The 14,479-nt window shown below is 28.8% G+C and overlaps 1 pseudogene; it reads right to left on the reverse strand.

Annotated features, from left to right (window-relative positions):
- Positions 1 to 2,883: 2,883 nt before the first annotated feature.
- LOC108463698 (uncharacterized) lies at positions 2,884 to 4,318 on the reverse strand (annotated as a pseudogene).
- Positions 4,319 to 14,479: the final 10,161 nt, after the last annotated feature.

A 14,479-nucleotide genomic window follows, 5' to 3' on the forward strand; every position in this document is an offset into this window, starting at 1 on the left:
AATTTGATAAGATTTTATTTCTTTCTTTATTTAAGATTAAGTCGATCTTTGATTATAATTTGACTTTCCTATAAAACTTCATGTGTTATTCTGTAAAGCTTCATGTATTATAGGTTATATATATTGTAACTCTTTTATTATTGAAAATAGACATAAATTCTTTTATAATTATGTTAATTTAGACCTTGCAACTACTAATCCAAACAAAAACAAAGTAGAATTCAACTCTTTCACGTCACTTCTCCCATATCACTACAATTTCATCTCTCGACTCAGTTTCCCAAAGATTAGAAACTCTTTATCGGCAACCCCACCAACACCATCTCATCCACGTCCTTCAATCCCTGTTAGCCTCGTCACGTCCCTTCCTTCGTGGCGAGCTTCAACATGTCGACAAAAACTTGCCTAATTTGGTCGCCGTCTTTCGTTCCATTGGTGCCGGCGAGTGTTGACACAAGCACGGCAGCTTTTTAGAGCATCCGGTCGATATCTATCGGATTCTCAAAACATGGAAGGCGCAAAACTCTTACGTCAACATTATCCATATAATTAATACTAAAATTGAAATAGCTAGATTAAATTGTTTCTATTCAATTATAAAATTTAAAATTGTGTTTACAGAGTTGTTAATATCAAAATAGGTTTTATTTAATTGTAAAATTAAAAATTCTATTTCTTAATATATTTACAATTGCATTGTTATTTAATTGTAAATTTTAAATTTAAAAATATATAATTAAATTTGTATTTATATTGACATAATTAATAACGATACAAGAAAAACAAATCGTGATGATTATTGAAAAAATAAATTCGTGATGATTATAGAGTTAATTTTAAAATGCAAAACACCATAAAATAAAACACCAAAAGATGGAGGGTTTACAGTACAATTTCCCCATTCGCCAATCCTTTAAAAATGCAAATATATTTTTCGTTAAAACTTTTAAACTATAAAAATATAACTTTGGTTGTATATTGTAAAGGTTTTCATGGGCTGGCCACAATTAAAACTTTAGGCCAGTTTATTAGGTCGGGACCAAACCCGGATAAAAATGCTAAAATTTAGGTTTGATCTGTTCCACCTGTATTAATTTTTTTATATAATTTTTAAATATATATAATACATTAAAATAAATAATTCTTAACAAATTGAAAATAAATTTTAAAAAATATGTATACTTAAATAATATTAGGATAGATGCAACTTAACAAGCAAATGCCTCTAAAATAATAACAAAATTAACAAATACCTCTAAATTAATAATAAACTTAACAATAAAATAAGTTTGATACAATATCCAAACAATAACAACAAAATAGTAGCAACATAATAGTAAAATGATAGCAAAATAGAGAGAGAGAAAAAGAAAATAGTATTTAAAAACAAAACAAAAAATAAAAATTTTTGTCCTTTAGTGAATTTGAGCCGGGCCCGGGCAAAAAAGCCTTACCCGAGGCTTGACCTTTTTTTTGTCTAGGCCCATTTTTTGAGCCTATATTTTTGTCCAAACCCTCCCACATTTCAGGTGGGCCTTCGGGCTGAGCCAGGTGGCCCGACCCATGAATAGGTCTAATCATTTATAATGTCCTCCTTTTTCTTTTGTTTCGATGAAGTTTGGGTAATTAATAGGGTTGTTTCATAAAAAATATAAAGAAAATATCAAATTTATATATAAACTTTTATCCAACGTGTAAGGTCATACATAACATTTTGATTTGATTCAATTTTCACAAATCACTAACAATATTATCTAATTAACACAATTTTACATTAATATATTGATACACAAACAATTATATTAATCAAATATGAAAATAATTGTATATATTCATTTTTAAATGCGTACTATTGAACCAAAATCAAAATTTCATATATACATATGCACCATGATTCAAGTTTTATGTGTATAACTGCACAAAATCAAAGTTCATGTATAAAATTGATATTTATCTCAAAAATATATTATCAAATGGGATAAGTCACATTTGGTATCTGCACTTTCATAAAATGTCCAATGTGGTACTGAACTATCCATTTGTATTTTATTATGGTACCTATACTTTCATAAAATATCCAATGTAGTACATGAATTATCAATATGTGATTTATTATGGTATCTAACGCTAACATTGTTAGTGAATTACTAAATGAAAATTCTACATGTATAATTTTTCCCCAAATCATCAAATCCACATGGATAATATAACATTATGTGAAAAAACAAAATAAAAAATTAAATTAAAAACAAATAGCTAAACATATAGTTAATAAAAAGAAGTAAATGCTAAACAAATAACTAAACATATGGTTAAAAAAAGTTCAATGCCTTAAATGAAACCTTTTGAATAGTTTAGTGACCATTTTGTAATTTTTGAAGTTGAGTAATTAAAACATAAACTTACTAATGAGAAGATTCAATTTTAATTTTTAAATATAAGGGCTAAGTTTTATATTTTACGAAAAACAAATATTGATGCCTTATTTTAACATGTTTTAACTAAAATTAAAAATAACATGTTTTAATATGATGATTTGTAATCTATATAATATTTGAATTTTAAAATTTCAGTCCAAATGAAGTAGTAGTGTTTAAATTCATTAAGTTCTGTCATTTTTTTTAAATCGATGCGATAAATATATCATAACATGTGTAATGTTATGTTAGTTTATATTTTCCTATAGTATTCACAAAAATCCATATAAAATTTTTGACGGTTGTCATTTATTTCAATACTAAATTTCAAAACTCAAAAGTTAAGGTATTAAGAATGATTCAATTAAAAATATTGATTAAATCTATAACTTTATGCATAAAACAAGACTAATAAAAAAATTAACCAAATATATTGAATTGTTACCATTTAAATAAAAAATAAAAATTTAAATTTAAAAATATAAAATTAAAATTAATCAAATTAAATTACAATAACCAAATCTACAATTTACGAGATAAAGTAACTACAAAGAAAGAAGAAGAAAGCCTGAAATATGCAATTGCTAGTTACCTCACAAACCCAAGACCGAGAACATCCCAAGCACTATGGGGCCAAGATTTTTCCTTGGCCTTAAGCAACAAAACTCTACCCCAAGCAACCCATCCTTCCCATGACATTCTCTTGTCCCAAGGACTTCCCCATTCCAACATCAATGTCACCCCTCTCTCTGCCTCTTTTTCAGCCTCCTCAAACCTCCCTTGGTTCAAATAAACCTGAGCCAACACCACATGCTGCTCACCCACAAATGGGTTCCTCTCACAGCAACCTAACAACAACTCCTCTGCTCTTCCACTCCCACCACAAATGGCTTCCCAATACAAGTCCCTTGCCTCAACTTGCTCTTTAGCACCCAATACCTTAGTGCAGTTGTCAAAAACTGGTGGGGCCACTAGGTCAAGACCCTCATAGCCTTCCTCAATGTTTTCACCATTAACCCTTTTTTTCTCTTCCAAAATTATAGCCGAAGAATTAGAGTATAAATAGCACCCATTTTTGATATCGAGTTCATCCATAGTCCCGGCTTGCCATCACCAGGCAACAAAGCATCATAGTTGTCCCCTAAAAACCTGAACTTCCCATCAAAGTTATCAAACAACTGATCATGGTAACCAAAGAATTGCTCGCTGTAATCCGACATGCTCATCAAAAGAAAAACACACATCACTCTTCTGGCAACCAAAACATCTTCACCACTCTTTATGATCTTTATCACAATCCCATTCTCAGGCAAAAGTGCTTCAAGTTTCTTCCTCCATGGTTCATCTTTATCGAACAAACCCTTTTCCTTTGCGTTCTTCAACGAAATCTCGGATGCTTTAAGGTGTTCGATAAGTTCAGAATCTGTGTACTTGAACAAAAGATCATCATGGATAAATTTTTGTCGAGGGACAACACGAAACAAGTGAATCAACCGCTCCACGACCTCGCCGACATGGCCTCGAACGACGTCGCGGCTGGTCGAGGCATCGAAGATAGCGAGGTTCACATAGGCGTTGGAGTAAGCCGAGTGGAAGAGGCCGCAAAGGCAAACACTGCGAGGTGCTTTCCATATCTTTAGGATGCAATATACGTCGACCAAATGCTGTAAAAAGGTGCCATGTTGGTGGGAACACTCTCCGGCGCCGGCAGAACGTAAGACGGCGATCAACGAAGGTAAGTTTCCATCTACGGATTCGAGATCGCGTCGAAGGAATGGACGTACGGTGTCTAAGAGGGATTCAAGGTATTGAGATGGCGAAGAAGATGCCATTGGAGATTGAAAAAAACAAAGGTTTACTGAAATGAATTTGTGATTGTTTCTCGTTGTTTAATCTGGTTTTAGGGGACGTGGGATATATGGGAGTTGATATTTATATTGTAAGTTTGTTATCATTGATTCCTTTTCAATAGTTTTCTTTTTCATTTTTTTTTAGAGTTAATTTTAAATTTTGAGATAACTTACATCCAACGGTTGACTATTAGTAAATATACCTATTAATTTAGTTTAAATATCTTTCATATTTATGGTGAGCTATTATTATAGTTGTTTTATGTTGTTTTATGTTTTTTCAAATTTATAGTATATTATTTGAAAATTAAGAGAAAAAATGTAATTAGTTATAGTATGCTTCATAGCATGTTTTGGTATTTTTTTCTCTGTTTGCCGGGTAGCACGTTTGGTTTTTTTTTTTTTTTTTTACAAGTTACGGTTTTCTTTGGTTCTTTGTAGGGTGTGGAGGTTTGCAGTGTGAGAATTATGGAAGATAAGTTAACAAATCTCAACATATATATCCCACTAAGAGGAAGAGTCGATGCAGGTTTGGAAATGAAGAAGTGATTGAAGAAGATTTTAGTCGATGTGGGGCACATTTGGGATTTTATAAAACAATATGTGATTCCAATTCCCCGCAATGAAAGCAAAAAGAAATTGCAAAATTGTTAATTGACATTTATATTGTAAGTTTGTAATCATTGATTCCCTTTCGTTAGTCTTCATTTTTATTTTTTAGAATTAATTTTTAAATTTTGAGGTAACTTACATTCAGTCGTTGATTTTATATTTATTTTTCTTTATCTATTGTTTCGATAATATCTTTTGATTTTAGTTTATATGACGATATGATTTTTAATATTATATTATAATTTTAAATTTTTTATAATTTTAAGTGACGATGTGACGTCACACTATCATATGGACTAGATTAAAAAATTGTCAAGTTCCAAAACTAATATGGACTAAAAAAGTTTAGGGATTAAATTGAAAGAAGTTGTCAAATTCAAAGACTAAATGTTATTTTATCATTTATTTTTCTTTGAATTTCATGTTTTTATTTTTTTTAATAAGGATTAGAATAAAAATTGCCCAACAATTGAAGCTCGTAACCGATGTTAACTAAAATTTTAAACACAAGTCAAGGTGTGTTTGATAAAGCATAGAAAATTTTCATTGATATGGAAATTTTAAACATTAATCTCTCTCTTTATATAAGCACGATTTTGGAAAAACTTTTAAACTAATAAGAATATCCTTTACTTTTTATCATATTACTAAATTAACTCTAAAATAATTATAATTATAATTATAATTTATTATTATTAGCTAAAAATTGACATAAAATAGCTAAAAAATTTTGATATAAAAAGTTGTGTTGATTTTATTTTATTTTTAAACTATGCTAATTTTATTAAGGTAAAATAAAGTTAATATTTGAATTGAATTCTAATAATCTTAATTATCACTTAATTAATATTAAAGTTATATATCAATAAAATTTAAGTTTAGGCATATTCAATCAAGTAATATTTAATAAAAAATACTGATAAAGAATTAAGTATTTTTAGCATTAATAAGTTATAACTATATATATATATATATATATATATATGAATGGAGAATTAAAGTTATGATTTTTAAAGAGCAATGTCAAACCATATTCAAATAGAAATGACATCAGAAAGTGATAGAAGATTATTTAATAGATGATGAGGTAATATAATATTATAATATTATTTTTTAAATTTTTATCTATATATATATTGTGAAACAAAAAAAAAAAAACAAAAATTTTAAAAATGTTGTTAACCATTTGATAAAATGGATGTTCATGGCTCATAATTTCATCCTATTGTAATCCCTAAAAATAAAAATGAATATCCATAACACCTAAATTCATTATCTTGTAACCTTAAATAATTTATAAAGTACCTTAATGTTGGTCCTTAATGTTTTGTAACTTATGTTTTTTAAGCCTTATAAATAGAGGGCATGTACAAGATTATTGTATGCCAATGCGAAAGTTGAATCATGCTTTTACCTTCTATTCTTCTTTTTTGTTCATTCTATATTTCTTCTAGTTTTATATCCATTTTATAATTCTCTTTGTTTATAGCAAAAAGAAGAAGAAAGAAAGTCAAATTTTAACAATTATTTTTAATCACTATTATTGAATGTGTTTGTTAATTTAAACATCTTTCATACTTATCATGATGTATTATTATAATTGTTATATGTTATTCTATTTTTAAAATTAAATTAAAATTATAGGTAATTTTCTTAATTTAAACAATTATTTTTAATCACTATTATTAAATGTATCTAATAATTTAGTTTAAATATCTTTCATATTTATCATTAGCTATTTTATAAATTTTATGTTGCTTTACCTTTTTTTCTTTCAAGTTGACATTATAGTTTACTTTCTTATGTAGTATATTATTTGAAAATTAAGAGAAAAGAAATATGAGTAATTAGTTATAGTCTGCTTCATACCATGTTTTGGTATTTTTTTTCTTTGTCTGCTTGGGCAGCACGTTTAGTTTTGTTTTTCTCTTTACAAGTTAAGGTTTTCTTTGGTTCTTTGTGGGGTGTGGAGGTTTGCTGTAACACCCCAAACCCAACTTAGAAGTTAAGACCAAATCTGGAGGGTTACATTAACACATCGAAAATTGATTCAGTAATTATCAAGAAAACATTCAAAATTATTAACTTGATCCGTGGAGGAAAATCTTTTCGGAGTTTAACGTTGAAAATCGAAATCCGTTTTGTCGACTTGAGTGATTTTGTAGTTGTGCATTAAAAATTATTAACTACTGACAAATTTAGCAAAAACTAAGATAAGCTTAAAAACAGATTACAAACCCAAAAGATCAGGAACATTTTTACATTATTGCAAAACAATTCGAGCTCCCACACGCCGTTCGATCCTAAGTCAGAGACTTACTTGAACACGCAAAGATAAACCATGGGTGAGCTATAAAGCTCAGTTTATAACCAATATCAATTACAATTAACAAAACATAATACATAAATCAAAGTAATAACGAGTATAAGAACAGAACAGAAAAGAATAGACGAGGGTATCCTAGAGATTTCCATCATATTAATATAAAAAAACAATACAACCCAACTAGAACAGGACAGAGCAAAACATAACAGAATAGAACAGGGTAAAGTAGAACATAATAGAGCAGAGCAGAGTAACACTGAACATAACAGAGCAGAGCAGAGCATGTATGTTTATGCAGATGCAATATTTTTCAAACATATCAGAGTGCAGATTTATTAGAAAACATCTTACCCAACTCTGCTACACACTAAAATAAAGTTTCCCTAGAACTCAACCAGCCAAATCACACCAATAGATAACTGTGGACAGCAATAGATAATTGTGGACAGTGCTACCAAAATATTTTTAGTTAAAACTGCCAGATCAGATATATGTGGTCAAGCCACTATATTGCAGCCAAGCTGCCAGAATAGAACTGTGGATAAACCACTAGATAATGCAGACCATTAAGCTGTAAAAAAACTTCCTTCTTTCACAACATCCCAAGTCCCATGCAATGTGTCATAACATGCATAAATAAAAGCAGAGTGATGAGCATGTAAGTCATGTAAGACCCCTAATCCTAAACTGTTGCCGGAACAGGGTTATGGAGCATTACTAGACCTATCAAACAATTTACAATTAATATACAAATAATTATCAAACATAATATAAAATTATCTTAAAGTCCCTTAGATGGACCCTCGAGGCCCAAAATAAGAGTTAGAAGTGATTCAGGACTAATTCGGGTGCTTGGGGAATTTTTTTGTGCGAACTCAATATAACCCTTTTATAAATATCTAACCTTCCCTGCAAATTCAAATCGAGACCAATCCAAACAAAAATAACTACCAATCCACTTCACATTTAAATACACCTAAATTATACCTAAAACATTAATTTAATATTTTAATTAAATAAACATTCATAATATCGTTCAAAATTGATTGATAATTTCATTAATTTCTATTTAACTTAGTATCAAAAATACCAAAATGTCATATAACTTTGCTTACCATTTCATTTAACCATCCAAACATTATAAATCATCCTTTACAACCAAAACATAAGACATGTTCAAGTGACCTATACAACTCCTAAGTACATGCCACTTTTACCCAAAAGAAAGATTATATCGCCAAATTTTCTCTGAAGTCGATATTACTCTGGATGCTAATTCGGGACTCTTGACTTCTACTGACCTGCGCACGGAAACAACCGTGAGTATGGGTATACTCAGTGGTATTATCATAATTCAAATTATATTAACAATAATAAAATATAGATATTAAACATGTAACAATTTAATTTCTTATATACTAATTCATTCTTTACCTTTCATTATTTCACAATAACAATTCAATTTAACTATTCATCATTCATACACATATCATAAACTTGAATTTAAGTCACTTTATGAACATTTAATTCATGCTTTTCATTCTCTATCTCAATTTCAATCTTAATTCGTAATTCAATTTTCTCTTCTCATTTCAATGGCTCAATCAATCAATTTCAATTGATTTATCATTTCATTTATTTACCCCAATTAACAAGACTCGGACCTTGGCGGATACACGGATCCAACCAAACGCACCAGAATGGCACCCAGTGCCTCATCGGATAGTTCGAAGCAATATAGTGACACTTAGTGTCTCATCGGCCTAGCCGAAGTAAAATGGTACCCAGTACCTCATTGAATCTATCCGAAGTAAAATAGTGACATCCAGTGTCTCATCGACTCAAGGTTGAAGAATCCCCGTACTCTTCCAATCCTATAGCATGCCAACTGTATCCGACTTAACCCGACTAATTAATAGGGTATTCGGTTCACTTTCTCAATTCAATATCACTTCCAATTCATTTACGAATCAATTCAATTTCACTTTTCATCAATATACAATTCATTATCAATACTTATTCATCTTCAATTCAATTTTCTTTTCAATTCCATAATAATACTTACCTCATAATTTACTTACCATACATATAATTAAAAATTTAACATTTAATAAAAATAACTTGAATTATAGCAATACAAACCTAGATTTCGTAATTACTCCTCAATAACTTTCTTCTTTCCTTTTGTGACGATGCCTCGAGTTCTTTGCTAGCTATGAAAATAATAATAATTTACACTATTAATTACAACACTAATTAATAATAATTGAATTTCTATCCAATTTATACCCTAATTCCAATTTAATCCTAATTAACTCATTTACTTTTCTAACTCAGTTCATACTTTATTTCTATTCAATTTCCTTCCATATTCTACTTAACTATCTAATGTTCATAATAAAACCTAATTTAAAACTTCTTTCAATTTAACCCTACAACACAAAACTTATAGCCTAGTTTACAATTTAATCCTTTAATCAATTATAACTTGAAATTCATTCAATTAAACCCCTAATTCATTATTTTGTTCAACATGAACTATGTTCAAAAACCTAAGAACTTTCAAAACTTCAACTTAATTTCAACAAAACTTTGTTCTAAAGCTTTTAAAATATCAAAATTAAGTAAAAGGGCTTAATTGACTTTCCAATTTAAACTCCAAACTTTAAAACCTTAATTTCCCCTTTTCTTTTCTTTTCCTTCTCCTTCATTTCTTTCTTTTAATCTTTTAGTTTCTTTATTATTTTATGTTTATTTACTTTATTAATTTAATAATAATAATTTTTATAATAAATATCTATTCTATAACAAATATTTATATTACATTTGTACACACATATATTTTACACTTGTCTATTATCATCACCATCCAATTGTCCTTCTTTTATCTATTTTATATAATTTAATATTTTAATATAATAAAATTTATTTACTTAAATAAAAAGTAATTAAATAAATATATTACAATTGTACAAATATAATTATTATATATGTATATTTTTGTTACCATATATTTGTCTTTATTTTAATTTACTTCATAATGTAATAATATAATATCAATTAAATAATAATAATAATAATAATAATAATAATAATAATAATAATAATAATAATAATAATAATAATAATAATAATAATAATAACAACTTAATTAATGTATGAAATTTAAGAAAATCTTAGATTTTTCAATTCATTTGTCACTCAATTAGGACAAATGGTATAATTGCCATTTTGGCCTTTTATATTTTCTTTTAATCTATAATTCAAATTTTACCCTTATTCAATTTAGTCATTTTCCTAATTACTCTTAATTAAGCTAAATTCACTTAATTAAAACCTAATTAAACACACAACTAGTCTCGTAAATATTTCTAATAAATTTTTACGAACACATATTGCTAAGACTGAGGCCGATAATTTACTTTTTCGATGCCCGTGAATTTTGGGTCATTACAAGTCATGCTATCGTACAATAATAAAGTTAATAGGCATGGAAGTCTATGCTTTATAAATAGATTATCAAAACTTAACAAATAATATTAGATTTTCCATGAAGTCACATGCATGGTTATATATCAAGATTCAGTACCAATCAATTCAACATATTCACAATATCACATGTCCTTAACTAACAGAGTAACGTTAAGGCATACCAACAAACTTAATAGAATACAAATCGCACTTGGATAATTCACATACATTATACAATAGCAAATTACGTTCTGACAGATCCTACGTACTTAGGTTCTACATAGCAGGCATATGTACAGTTCACCAAGTTGTTCATCGTCAAATCATTAGATATCAAGTTATACAATTTAATTTAGATCGTTTAGACCCTACACTAGGCCTGCATTCATTTCGAACGACATTTCTGGCCTAAGAGAAAAATTCCAAATATTGGTTCACACGTCCGTGTGGTTTCATACGGCCTGGGAAGCTGGCCCTTGTGACTCCACACGTTTGGCACACACCTGTGTGCTTGCCCGTGTGTCCTACATAGCCTGACACACGCCCATGTCACCTACCCTTATAGTCCTAATTCGCAAACAGTGAGTTACACGGCCTAGACACAAGCCTGTGTCACTAGCCCGTGTGAACCTTGCACATCTCATAACCACACATAGTCTGGGTACACACCTGTGTGCCTCCTATTTTTTTGAGCAATGAGTTACATGGCCTGGCGCACATCCATGTGGCTTCGATAGTCTCATTTTTCGACGATTGAAATTTGAAAAAGAAGGGGTTTTTGGTACCTACCTGATATGGATCTGATGTAGAAACAGTAAGGATGAATTCTCATCCCTAAACAACATTACAGTAATAGATCAAACGACGTATTCGAAATCAATTGCTAAGATTAGCATCCAAAATTGAAGTGATGGTGAAGAACTTCGACGTACAACTCCAAATAAAACTACGCACTTACCGATAATAGAGCTACAATTTTGCAGACCTTATGTCATCGAGAGAACTTTAAACTCAAGTCCTTCGCCTAACAAAAAATTACGTAAGTCAATGTTTTCGTCACAGAGACGAATTACAACCCCGTCTAACAACACACTCAAGCAGGAACTTGATAGAGAATATTATATGATTGATTATAGATGAACAACGCAAGGAGTTAGAAGGACAGATGTCTCAAAGATTCAACAAAAAATCGTTGGTGGAAGAATTGACAAATAAAAAAAAATGTTGAGATGATAGTCAAAACAAAAAAAGAGAGAGGATAAAACGAATGTAACAAGCCAAAAAGGAAGTTAAGAGAATTGGTTAATCTAAAACCAACCAAAACTACCTCACGAGGCAATAGAATGAAAACACTCCCATATTACTTTCGTAGAGACTTAAACACAAGACCAAAGAGTAGACGGATACTTAGCCAATGAACTAACAGGCTCATTCTTGTCATTAGTTGATCGGAATTAGAACTTATACCATATGATAAAGAATAGGGGTTTGATAAAAATAAAAAAAAATTCAAGAAACAAGATTCAAACCCAGAACCTCACACACATAACCAGAATAGTTAACCACTGAACTAGATTAATTTCCTTGTCAAAATTTCCAAAATCTTAACTCAAAGCCGAGAGATGACCACTCTTAATTTCACAAATCAATTTCTTCTAACCCCTTTTTTGGGATGTTACGTTTGCAAGTGGGAATGATGGAAGAGAAGTTAGCGAATCTCAACATAGCCCACGTAAAGGAAGAGTTGATGCAAGCACAAGGAAATGAAGAAGTGATTGAAGAAGATTTTAGTCGTTTGTGGGACATTTGGGATTTTATAAAACAATATGTGAATCCATTCTCGGCAATGAAAGGAAAAGGATATTGTAAAATTGTTAGTTGACATTTATATTGTAAGTTTGTAATCATTGATTCCCTTTGGTTAGTCTTTATTTATTTTAAATTAATTTTAAATTTTGAGATAACTTATATCTAGTTTTTGATTTTATTTTTATATTTCTTAATCTCTCGATTCGATAATATCTTTTGATTTTAGTTTATGTGATGATGTGATATTTTAATATTATATTATAATTTTTTTATAATTTTAAATGATGATGTGACATAATATCATAATGTCACGTTATCATATAGACTAGATAAAAAAATTGTCAAGTTCCAAAACTAATATGGGCTTAAAAAGTTTAGGGACTAAATTGAAAGAAGTTGTAAAATTTAAAGACTAAATGTTATTTTATCCTTTATTTTTCTTTGTATTTGGATAAGAATTGTCAAACAATTGAAGCTCGTAACCGATGTTAACTAAAATTTTAAATACAAGTCAAGGTGTGTTTGATAAAGCATAGAAAATTTTCATTGATATGGAAATTTTAAAGATTAATCTCTCTCTATATATAAGGACGAGTTTGGAAAAACTTTTGAGTGACAAGGATATCCTTTATTTTCTTTTTCATATTACTAAATTAACTTTAAAATAATTATAATTATAATTTAATTTAGTTATTATTAGCTAAAAAGTGACATAAAATAGCTAAAAAAGTTGACATAAAAAAGTTGTGTTGATTTTTTTAAATTATGCTAATTTTATTAAGGTCAATTAAAGTTAATATTTGAATTGAATTCTAATAATCTTAATTATCACTTAATTAATATTAGAGTTATATATCAATTAAATTTAAGTTTAGGCATATTCAATCAAGTAATATCCAACAAAAATGCTGATAAAAAATGAGGATTTTTAGCAATAATAAGATGGAGAATTAAAGCTGTGATTTTTCAAAGAGCAATGTCAAGCCATATTCAAAAAGTAATGACACCAAAAAGCGATCGAAGATTATTTTTAATAGATGATGAGGTAATATAATATTATGATATTATTTTTTAAAAGTTTTCTCTAAATTTATATTGTGAAACAAACAAATTAAAAAATGTTGTTAATCATTTGATAAAATGGATGTCCATAGCCCCCAATTTAATCCTATTGTAACCCCCCAAAAATGAATATCCATAACCTCTAAATTCATTATCTTGTAACCCTATATAATTTATAAGGTACCTCAATGTTGGTCCTCAATGCTTTGTAACTTATGGTTTTTGAAGCCCTATAAATACGTACAAACTTATTGTATGCCAATGTGAAAGTTGAATCATCATTTCATCTTCTATTCTTCTGAATCATCATTTCATCTTCTATTCTTCTTTCTTTTTCATTCTATATTTCTTTTAGTTTTATATCCATTCTATAATATAATACATTATCAACAAGATCTTGCTCAAAGTGATAATTTTATCGACGATGAAAATTATTTTGCATTATACAAGATGGATGCATGATCCCACATCATCATCACCAACTCAGAATAAGCTGTTGAAGTAATTGATCTTCAACCACTTGCAAACCTCAAACTTAAGTTTTGGCTCTTGCATGGCCCTTTTGGTATTCATTGCATTTAAGGTTGTAGTTTATTTATAAGCTATTGAAGATATTGATGGAAGTTATATCAACAGTGAGAAGAGATATATCTTCCTAAGGATGGTATAATTTTAAAAAAGTATGGATTTTTAGATCAGTAAAGCAATCATCGTTTAATTTAGCTGTTATATACATGACCATATTTTTTTATCTGAATAATTTATCCACTAACCATATAATTTTTCTACCATAAATAGTTATCTTGTATTATGTCAGTATCTCATGATTACTCTATTTCAAGTAGATTAAAATTAATGTTAGTGTTAATGAAATTTTATCTATTATGTAGGACTCAAGTTTCATTGTTTTCGACTTCATCTATTATGTGGTT

The sequence above is a fragment of the Gossypium arboreum genome, chromosome 13 (assembly GCF_025698485.1).
Source record: "Gossypium arboreum isolate Shixiya-1 chromosome 13, ASM2569848v2, whole genome shotgun sequence".
Classification (NCBI taxonomy): Eukaryota; Viridiplantae; Streptophyta; class Magnoliopsida; order Malvales; family Malvaceae; genus Gossypium; species Gossypium arboreum.